The sequence below is a fragment of the Lepidochelys kempii genome, chromosome 3 (genome assembly GCF_965140285.1).
Source record: "Lepidochelys kempii isolate rLepKem1 chromosome 3, rLepKem1.hap1, whole genome shotgun sequence".
In the NCBI taxonomy this organism is placed as follows: Eukaryota; Metazoa; Chordata; order Testudines; family Cheloniidae; genus Lepidochelys; species Lepidochelys kempii.
Window position 1 is genome coordinate 35259077 of NC_136382.1, and position 11888 is coordinate 35270964.

Here is an 11888-nt window from a genome sequence, read left to right on the forward strand (position 1 = left end):
CAAAATCAGGCCCTAAACTCATTTCTTCTACCCCTATAATTTAAAGGTTAAATTCAATTTTAAATATTACTTGAATATACTTTATCCCCACAGAGGAGAGACATCAACCGGGGGGAAGATAGAAAATGTGTCCTCATACACGATAGGAGGTGAGGAGTTAAAATACCATATGCCTCTGTAGTAGTCACTATGAACTGATGGAGAAGCAGCTTTTTTCCCTGGAATATTTGAAACTAAATTAAGAGAATTGAAAGGGACTAAAATAAAGGAACCCAAAGGTTTAGTTTCCCCTTGTCTGCTAAGCTATTGCCTTCATAAATCAAAACTAGCCCTCAGATGAATAGGCTGCACTTCTGTTGGTTGTTTGCAAAGCAGTTATGGGGCCATGGCAAACCAAACAACATGATCATTGTTTCAGCCAGACCCAGTGCCTTTAGGCTTATCCCCTGCTGCCTCTTGGAGCTCTCTGGTCAGAGAAGCAAAAGTGAGGGGAAATGTATAGTCTGACTGCTTTATTTTCCCTCACCCACTCATCCCTGAGTAACTCAGTTGTGATGATTAGGGGTGCTACTTTGTTAGGGCAGTTTTTAGGAAAAGTCACACATGGCAGGTGGGATCTTGGTGCAAAAAGGGCAAATGTCATGGAAAAAGAGGGTTTTTAAAAAGTCAGAAACATTAGGCATTCTTTTGAGCTTAAAAGGACCCTCGGGGTTTTTTGTTTTGCATTTACATTTTTAGTGCAATGGGTCATAGCAACAGGAACTGTGACACCTTTATAGACTTGTTATAACATCAGCATGGTGCTTTAGATACTAAAATAAGAGCTGTTGTGGCCAGATTAGATAGTCATTGCACCCAAATTTTCCTCTTTGTAAACTCAAGCTGAGCACAACTTTTCTTTACTTTATTTACTTTGGTGCAAGGAAAAGGGGAAAATTCATGACTTTGCCATGAAGAATTAAAGCTCTTATTATGGCCCCAATCCTACACCCACCTGCTGGGATTATTGTGTTCTCTGGTAGAGGCCTGTAGGGCTCCACTGGTGCTCATGGTAGCAGACCTCATTGCATGATAGGAGCATATGAATCCACAGGCTTAAGAACATAACAGCAATACTGGGTCAGAACAAAGGTCCATCTAGCCCAGTATCCTGTCTTCCAACAGTGGCCAATTCCAGGTGTCCCAGAGGGAATGAACAGAACAGGTCATCATCAAGTGATCCATCCCCTGTCACCCATTCCCAGGTTCTGTCAAACAGAAGCTAGGAATTTCATCCCTGCCCATCCTGGCTAATAGCCATTGATGGACCTATCCTCCATGAATTTATCTAGTTCTTTTTTGAACCCTGTTATAGTCTTGGCCTTCACAACATCCTCTGGCAAAGAGTTCCACAGATTGACTGAGCATTGTGTGAAGAAATACTTCCTTTTGTTTGTTTTAAACCTGCTGCCTATTAATTTCATTTGGTGGCCCCTAGTTCTTATGTTATGGGAAGGAGTAAATAACACTTCCTGATTTACTTTCTCCACACCAGTTGTCATTTTATAGACCTCTACCATATCTCTTTTCCAAGCTGAAAAGTCCCAATATTATTAATCTCTCCTCATATGGCAGCCGTTTCATCCCCCTAATAATTTCTGTTGCCCTTTTCTGAGCCTTTTACAATTCCAATATATCTTTATCTTCTCCTTTGTGTTGCCAGTATTATTGTTGAGCTCTTGCTGTGGATTTACTTTGAATCTAGTAAGATGCTCCCTGATGTTTGTTCAACAGTTTATCATCACGGCCACTGATTCTCACACAAGTTCCAACATCTCAAACTGTGGATATTAAACAAATTAGAAAATTATTGGATCCATGGCTCTTCTTGCTCCCCCTCTACACTGGCATCCCTCACAAAAATGCAGCCTTAATTATAATCTCATTTGTCTTGGTTGCCTTCTCCTTGTTAGTGCAGTTCTCTTTTTGGAGGCACTATATCCAAAACAAGTAAACTGGTATCAAAACCAAAAATGGTTCTAACAATCCTTCAGGTTCAATTCAGGTTCCTTTCAGCCATTCAGTAAAACGGGTGTGGTGGAATGTGATGTTTTCATAGTGATGCACTTTCCAGCAATGTGTGATATACTGGAGGAGGCAGTGGTATCACTTTTATTTAAAGTACAAATATAGAATAAAGTCCTAGGAGCAAATTCTGTTCATTTGCCCTGCTCTAAATACAGAGCTAATGCCTTCTACAGCATTTCTGTGGATTTTCAACTAGAGTAAGTGGTGACACATTTAGGCCTTTAATAATAGTATGTTTATACCTGTAAAGTGTTTATTCCATACCCTGTACCAGTACATTGGACTATATGTCTTCTGCTTACTAATGTACAGAACTGCATTTTCTCTCGTCAAATTCCATTACTTGAACAAAACTGAAACTCTAAAGATGTTCCCAGCCACTCACAAACACAATGAAGAGAGAACTCATTCTCTTTGCACTTGGAAGTGCCTATTAAAGTCTGGGTCATGTGAAGTGTTATACTGTTGGGTTAGGTTTCATGTGAGATACTAAGGGTATGTCTACACTACGAAATTTGGTCAATTTTGTAGAAGTTGCTTTTTAGAAATCGATTTTGTACAGTCAATTGTGTATGTCCCCACTAAGCGCATTAAGTCGGCGGAGTGTTTCCTCACTACCGTGGTTAGCATTGACTTACAGAGCGGTGCACTGTGGGTAGCTATCCCATTGGAATTCTGAGTTAAGCTCCCAGTGCCTGATGGGGCAGAAACATTGTCAGAGGTGGTTTAGGGTACATATCATCACTCACCCCTCCCTGCATGAAAGCAACGGCAGACAACTGTTTCATGCCTTTTTTTCCTGGGTTACCCGTGCAGACGCCATGCCACAGCAAGCATGGAGCCCACTTGGAGATTCAGTCCTGCCTGGAATATCATGCGAGCGGGAGGCTTCTGCCTTAGGCTGCTTTCCCAGCCAGCAGCACCGCATGGTCGCACCTACCCCTTGCTCCCATGGCTCATGAAGCCTGGACAGTCGTAAGGAGTAGTTCAACTACAGGCTGAGCAAGTGCAGAATGGTGGTAGAATGTGCCTTTGGATGTTTAAAAGCTCGCTGGTGCTGTTTGCTGACTAGGTCAGACCTCAGCGCAACCAACATTTCCATTGTTATTGCTGCTTGCTGTGTGCTCCATAATGTCTGTGAGAGTAAGGGGGAGACGTTTATGGTGGGGTGAAAGGTTGAGGGAAATCGCCTGGCTGAAAACTTTGAACAGCCAGACACCAGGGCTATTAGAAGAGCACAGCAATGTGTGCTGCACATCAGAGAGGCTTTGAAAACCAGTTTCATGACTGGCCAGGCTTTGGTGTGACAGTTGTGTATGTTTCTCCTTGATGCAAACCCACCCCCTTTGTTGATTTTAATTCCCTGTAAGCCAGCCACCCTCCCCTCTTCACAATAAAGTAACCATTGTTTTGAAACCATGCATTCTTTCTTTCTTTCTTTCTTTCTTTCTTTCTTTCTTTCTTTCTTTCTTTCTTTCTTTCTTTCTTTCTTTCTTTCTTTCTTTCTTCTTAATTAAAAAAAAATGAGATAACAGACAAGGTAGCCTGGGCAGGGTGGGGGAGGAGGGAAGGACAAGCCACATTGCTTATTATAGCCACATTAAAAATCAAACTGCTTGAATGACAGCCTTCTATTGCTTGGGCTATCCTCTGGAGTGGAGTGGCTGGGTGCTTGGGAGCCTCCCCACCTGCGTTCTTGGGCATCTGGGTGAGGAGGCTATGGAACATGGCGGGAGGGGAGGCGGTTATACAGTGGATGCAGCGGGGGTCTGTGCTCTTGTTGGCTTTCCTGCAGCTCCAACAGATGCTTCATCATGTCAGTTTGCTCCCCCATTAGCCTCAATATTGTGTCCTGCCTCCGCTCTCACTTAATTCTTTCCTGGCCTCTGCCACTGAATGCCTCCATGCATTAAGCTGTGCCCTATCAGTGCGGGAGGACTGCATGAGCTCAGAAAACATGTCATCGCTAGTGCATTTTTTTTCGCCTTCTAATCTATGATAACCTCAGGGATGGAGATGATAGGGGAAGCGTAGAAACATACTACACTCTACAATTCTGGGGGGACTGCATGGTCACCTGTGCTGCTGAGTGGTGCTGAGTTCGCTATACTGACCAAACAGGACATGAAATTCAAAAGTTCCCGGGGCTTTTCCTGTGTACCTGGCTAGTGCATCGGAGTTCAAAGTGCAGTCCAGAGTGGTCACAATGGAGCACTCTGGGATAGCTCCCAGAGGCCAATACCACCGATTTGCGTCCACACTACCCCAAATTCAACCCAACAAGGTCGATTTTAGCGCTGCTACTCCTCGTCAGGGAGGAGTACAGAAGTCAATTTTAAGAGCTCTTTAGGTCGACAGAACGGGGTTGGTTGTATGATCAGTCATTTTTAAATCGACCTAATGATGCTAACTTCCACCCCATAGTGTAGACCAGGACTAATATCACCTGTGTGGCATGCAAACATACATTTCAAAACCTTTTTTCCACTGACTTGTATACTTCACCTGAGTAGTTTTATTCCCTTGTGGCCTCCCCCCACCTCCCAAATGTATTGTTCAGTAAAAATGTGAGATTCACATCCCCAGGAGTCTGAATTAGTCAACAAAACAGACAAAAGCTCAGGCACTGGGTGGTGCAAGCTTCCCTGACCTCCTGAGCTGGGGTGGAATGTCCCTGCTCATTCAGAGGTGCAACCTAATGCCCATTAAGTGTAGTGGAAAGTCTCAGATTGACTTGACTGGGAGTTAGATCAACCTTCCAGCCCTTGGCCACTCTACTAGGATGTAGTTGTGGGGTCTGTGGTGTGAACTGACACCACTAAACTTATTTCACTTAGGTCACTAGTCCCCCTCAGCTGCTAATACACACAGGGACTGATTCGCCCCTGGGGCTGAGCTGTACTTGGGCGACTGTCACACTGCTTTTAGCAGCTCACCAATACTGCACTTCTCAACTAAGTGATGGAGTTTGGCTCTGGCAGACCTCCATTCAGCCGTGTACCTACCTCTTTCCCTCCCACAATTTGCCCCTGATGGAAATGGGGGTGGGAGAAAGCTAGTGCTCCAGACAGCCATGTGGGTTCTTTCACCTTATGTACCAGGGGAACTCTCCACTGGCCCTCTCAGGCATCAACATAGTCACTGTGTGGCACTGGAGTCTGAATGGCACAAAGTGGGTGTAGCAGACTGGAGAATCCAGCCCATTATCAATAGCTACCAGTGGTGGGTTACTGCACAGGCCCCATGCCCAGGGGCCCCAGCCAATTTGGTGGCCCCCTCAGGATTGCTAGCACTCTGGCCTTGCTCCTCCTCTTCTCCCTGAGGCCTTGCCCCCAGACAGTCCGGAAGCCAGAGCCCGACTGGTGGTGTGCATATTTCTGCCCCACACGGAGCTGGCCTGAGCCCTCCTTTTTCCCCCACATGGGGCTTGCCCAAGCCCTGCCACTCCTCTCTCCTAGCCCTAGAGTGACCAGGTGTCCAGTTTTCGACCAGAACACTTGGTCGAAAAGGGACCCTGGTGGCTCCGGTCAGCACCACCAACCAGTCCATTAAAAGTCTGGTTGATGGTGCTGCAGAGCCAAGGCAAGCTAGTCCCTAACTGTCCTGGCATGGTGCTGCGCCCTGGAAGCGGCCAACACATCTGGCAACTAAGCAGGGGGACCCACAGGGCTCTGCGTGCTGCCCCTGCTCTGAGCACCAGCTCTGCACTCCCTCTGGCAAGTTCCCGGCCAATGGGAGCTGCGCGGGAGGGGCGGGGGGGGGGGCGGGGGCAGTGTCTGCAGGCAAAAGCCTGCCCTGCGTAGGAGCCAGACCTGCTGGCCGCTTCTGGGGCACAGCATGGTGCCTCAGGACAGTTAGGGACTAGCCTGCCTTGGCTCTGCAGTGCCACCTGAGGTAAGTCCATGCCCCTGCCCCAGCCCTGAGCCCCCTCCTGTACCCCAAACCCCTCATCCATGACCCCAGCCCAGAGCCCCTAGCCCCTCCTGCACCCCAACCCCCATCCCTGAGCCCCCTCCCACACCCCAGAGCCTGCATCCCCAGCCCAGAGCCCCCTCCCACACCCTGAACCCCTCTTCCCCAGCCCCACCCCAGAGCCCTCACTCCCTCCTACATCCCAACCCCCTGCCTCAACCCGCAGCCCCTACCCTGACTCCAAATCCCTTGCTCCCACCGCTTAGCATGGAGCCCCCTCCTGCACCCCAAGCGCCTCATCCCCTGCCCCAGAGCCAGCACCCCCCATCCCAGAGCCCTCACCCCTCCCACACCCCAACCTCCTGCCTCAACCCACAGGCCCCAGCCTGGAGCCTCCTCCTGCACCCCAAACTCCAGCCCTACCCCAGAGCCAGCATCACCACCCGGAGCCCTCATTTCTCCCAAACCCCTGTCCCAGCCCAAAGCCCCCTCCTGCACACTGGACACACTGGACCTCATTTCTGGCCCCACTGTGGAGCCCACACCCCCATTTAGAGCCTTCATCCTCTCCCGTACTCCTGCCCCAGCCCATTGATAGTGAGTGAGGGTGGGGGAGATTGAGCCACCGAGGGAGGGGGAATGTAGTGAGTGGGGGGTGGAGCCTCGGGGAAGGGGGCAGGGCATCACAGAAGGAGTGGGGCCAGGGTGTTTGGTTTTGTGCCAATATAAAGATGTCAACCATACCAGCCCCTTTTTGGCAAAACTGGGCATTTATCCTGTTTGCTTTTGCCAATTGATGATCAGTTGGCAAGAGCAAATGGGACAAAAGAGCCAGGACATCTGGGGTAGGGTTTAAAAAGGGGACTGTCCTGCCCAAAATGGGATGTATGGTCACCCTAGGCTGTAGTAAGAGCCACCCAGGGAGCCTGGGCTACTATGGGGAGCCCCAGACCCTCCACCTGCCCTCAGTGTGGTGTTGGGGTACCTGAGAGCAGCCCCTAGCCCATGTCCCTTCCCTCCATGGTGCACCGCACAGGGCAGGTGGAAAGTCCAAGTAAGGTTGCCAATTTTGGTTGGATGAATTCCTGAAGATTATTAATTAAAGATTATCTTTAATTCCTGGAGACTCCAGAGCAATCCTGGAGGGGTGGCAACCCTAAGTCCAGGTCTCCCCACAGCAGCCTGGGCTCCCTGCACAGCTCTTACCACAGCCTGGCTTCTGGCCTATACAGAGGGTGGGCCCTCAGGGAAGGGGAGAAGCATGGGGTGGGCCCTGTGGCAGGGGGTGGGGTGAGGGCCCAAATGTTCTTTGTTCCCAGAGCCCCAATAAATCATCTGCCTCTGCTAGATACTGACCTATAACTTGGAGGTGAAATGCTCTAAACTCAGTTACCAAATCTGGCTTTAATTAAAATCTAAATTAGGAAAAGTTTACAAACTGTGCTTATCTTTATTATGTATATGGAAAACAGTAAATCTTAAATTGAAGTTTCTGCTTTTTAAAATGGACGAGGCAAGAGTGCTAAGAAAATGCCTGAGTAATAACACAGAGCCTAATTGTCACCTCCTCCCCAAAAACCTCTAGGCAAGGAAATGAGCTGCTGGAAACTCAGCAAAGCAAAGCTCATGGAGTTTCTTTTCCAGTCTCCCTTCCAGGGTGGAGGGATTTAAAATTCACCCTTTGTGGAAGAGGCAAAGCACAGAAAACCAATGTAGCCTCAAGCTCTGGGGGGAAAGCTAGACTGTATTCAGAAACCCACATTCATAGAATGTATTCAGCAGCTGCTCCCCAGCTCCATCCCTCCTGGCCCAGGTGGTCTCAGCCCCAAAGTATGCCTCTGGACAGGCTTCTCTGGGCTTCAAGAGAGGACAGAGCATGCTGTGGAGCCATTGCCTTCCCCATTCTGCACTGCCTGACCTGTTTTCTTCTCCGACATGCTGTAAACAGAGGGGAGCACTGGTACATCTTTATTGCTTTCCTTCGAAGTATCCGTTTGGTGTTGACTTTGTATAACAATTGATGTAGCAAACCAGAAGAGAGAGTACCACTTTCCAAAAGCTAAATGCCTGGGCACCACAAACGCATGCTCAACAAGCTGTGAATTGTGGCACTAATGACGCCGAACTATGGCCATGATTCTCAAATGCTGGTGCTAGAAGGCCTGGAGTCTGAGAGGTGAGTTTATAGCACTTATAAATTACAGTAGCAGGTATGCCGGCCATAGCAAGATTCCTAGAGGAAACTCCTTAGAATGCAGCTTACTTAGGGAGAAATTCACTGCACCTTCATTTAACCTGCCTAATTGTTCTTAATGTGGGCGGAGTGCATGGAGGTACCAAATTCAACCTTGAAGTAAGGCTCAGAACTACAGGGCACCTCCTACCACAACTGCACAGTCACTTTCTCTGTGTAGAGTCTGGAATAGTAGCTTTAGCCCTTCTTTGCCACTTATGGGAGACATTAGGGACACCGATGAGCTGTAGCTCACAAAAGCTTATGCTCAAATAAATTGGTTAGTCTCTAAGGTGCCACAAGTCCTCCTTTTCTTTTTGTGCATACAGACTAACACGGCTGCTACTCTGAAACCTGTCATTAGGGACACTGTAGCTGTGGCTTTTGCTGCTCTTCTTTCAGCTCTTCTAATGTAATCACTCTCTCTACAGCACAGACGTCCCTCTGCTATTGACTTCCTCCCATTCAGCTCCACTGCAGGGTACAGTGGTTTAGCATGAGCTCTTTGCACCAGCTTCACTCTTAATGAAACGGAGTACTTGTGGCACCTTAGAGACTAACCAATTTATTTGAGCATAAGCTCAAATCCGATGAAGTGAGCTGTAGCTCACGAAAGCTTATGCTCAAATAAATTGGTTAGTCTCTAAGGTGCCACAAGTACTCCTTTTCTTTTTGCGAATACAGACTAACACGGCTGCTACTCTGAAACCTACTCTTAATGAATGCATTTGTGCCTACAGTTAGAGACACTGCTGGGCTTGCACTGAATCTCCTTTTTAAAAAATCCAACGTAATAGAAGCTTCATTTCAGGACACACAACAAAGGCAAAGAGGATTTTAAAAACAAAATTCATTCCAATATGTTACACAGCTTTAAATGCAGGATACCTGCAAAACCTGAACTGACTGTATGCTAAAAGCATCATGTATTTCTTATCCCTTTGGGGATGATTTTTCTTTTATACATGAGATGGACTGTATTACAAACAGCTTGTTAAATGTGTGACAGATCGGCTAGAAACTATGGTTCCTGTACTCAGCAGGCCTGCACATTTGCTAATAAACTGACTACATATACAAACAGTCTGTCCCAGGGTTTAAGTTCCTATTACACTGGTTCATGTTTCAACATGCAGCCACTCTGTAGTTTGTGCTTTCAGCAGAACAAGTAAGTGAATGCATATGCATTACAATTCCAGACATCATTCCATACCAGATGTGGTGCCTTTATTTTTAGTACTGCAGGAGTGTCTGCTGACCCTTTCTCACCCCATGTCTAATGAAAGATTGACTGCTCTGGGTTTTCTTATGGTAAATTATATATTAGAGGACAGTGAATTTAAAAATTAATTCAAGATTAATTTAAGGATGACTGCACATGGAATTATTTGGCCAACAGAAGAAAAATGAAAATTTCACTACAAAGAGAAAAAATTGTAGAAGTGTCAAATTTTAATCCAATTTCCTATGAAGAATTATCATGTCCCGAGACCCTTCTCAGAACCACAATTAATCATTCAGAGTGATTCCCCCTTTCCACTTGCTATTCAAGCTCCTCACAAGCCAAAGCACCATTCCTGCTCTTCAGTAAAATAAATTAGCACTGTACCAAACTGCTCCAAATGCTTGAAAACATAATGGCTGAAACATACATTTAGGTGAAAGAAAAACCAGCCATTGCATGGACTAAAAAAAAAAAAGGGGGTGGGAGGCAAGGACAAGAAGTAGCAACCACGTCTAACCAGATTTAAAGGCTTTATGAAAGGCTGTAACTTTTTTTTAGGCAAATGAGAAATGAATCAAAAGCTAGAAAATCGATCTTTCATTTAAGGCTCACTCTTAGGTTTTAGTGGTAGTGTTAGATATAATACAGGCACTTCTGCTTTGCTAAATCAAAAGAAAATACAAAGGCAACTAAATTTTATCCTCTTCATATACCTGACGTGTTTTTTTTTAATATTAATTAAAATAGGAGGCAAATACTCTGAGAACCAGACAAAGAAGATGGACTCACAGATCATCTTTACAGATAACGATACAAATATTGTAAATATGGAATAAATAGTTAATTTAAACTAGATGTAACATGCTGTATAAAGGCTGCACACAATAAAAACACACCAATCATTATAATGTCTTGGAATATTACTAGTTTTATTCCCTCTCAATCTGTATCTTTTACTATTTCAAGTATTTTTATTGTGTGTAGTTAGTCTTCTTTACTGGCTATAGCTTGTATGGAGTGTGGAGAGAGAGACAGAATACATCATATTGTTTAACCAGCAGAATAACCTCAAAAAAGGGTTTTATTTTCCCCTCTATTGTTATATCCACAGTTTGTCTTATCAATTCCTTATACTTAACAGTGACTATTTTTTTTCCAAGCAGTGAATGTGCAATATAGAGAATAAAACTACATGCAAATGGAACTCAAATGTGCTTTCCATTGTAGAACATAGAAAATTTAAAGGCCTATCTACATATATAGAATTTGCTAAAGACAAATTATCTGGGCAGCCATGGATAGAGGATAAAAATTGTCAAATCCAGGGTTGCAGTCTGCAGGAGCAGAGCAGCTAATCTGCATAAGCTCTCCCTACCTCCCTGTCCATTTTGTACCTCTCTCTGGCTTGTTCCCTTATTAAAGAAGACAACATTTTAAAAGGGACTCTTGCAGGTTGGCTGATTTCTTGCTGAATCAGCCAGCTTGCTACTGAATCAATTTCTACAGCTTCCACCTCATGAAAGCTAGAAAATGTTTTTAATTGAACATTCTCTTAATTTCCAGAATTTGCTAGAGCAGAGAGATAGCAGAGAAGATAAAAGGCTGAGAAAGGAAACAAATGCACTTTATGCTATACTAATATAATGAGGTGAACTTATGTTCCAGAAAGGCCTGGTCATTTAAAATACATACACAGTATTTACCAGAGAATAATGCATATATCAGAGTATATATAATCGATGCATCAATACAATAATAATTATATAATCCAAGTGGAATTTTACAATTTGGGATTTATTGAAATGCATATTGCGATACTCTGCAGCATGCTGAAAGTGCATGCTTAACAGGAACAGGCCTGAGGAAATCATTTTTTGTGATCGGACCCTAATGAATCCTGAAATTGCTCTGGTGATAAAGTTACTAGCTTTCCAACTGAGTGAAGATCTGAAGTAAATGTCCTCATTTTACTGGCAAGACAGAAGTAATTTTGGTAACTTAATTTTAATTGAATTTTTCATATTCTGTGCAGTTCTCTAAGTGCCATTAAATTAAATTACAGAAAAAGTCCTGTTTGAATTTTATAAATAAAGACTGTGATCCTAAGTCTTCCCTGAGGCAGTGAAAGGTACAGGAAGGCTGTCATCACTAGCCTTTAGGTACCTGTATTACTGACAAGAGCACGCGCCAAAAACTAGGGAAAGCAATTTTTCTTCATGAAAATTGAACTTCAGGAATGTTTTAAAGGGTAGCGCAAAACAAAAAGTACTACATCGTAGTATAGGAATCTTACAGTTTGGTTTTGGTGTCTGTGGTACATTTTGAGTCTGTGTTCTTTGGTGAAACCACAGATATTCATTTTGGAATGTGATGACCTTAGCAAACTACTCCGGAAAGAAAAATTAATTAGTACATAGCCAGACTTCTCAAATTAACCACATCTGAAATGAT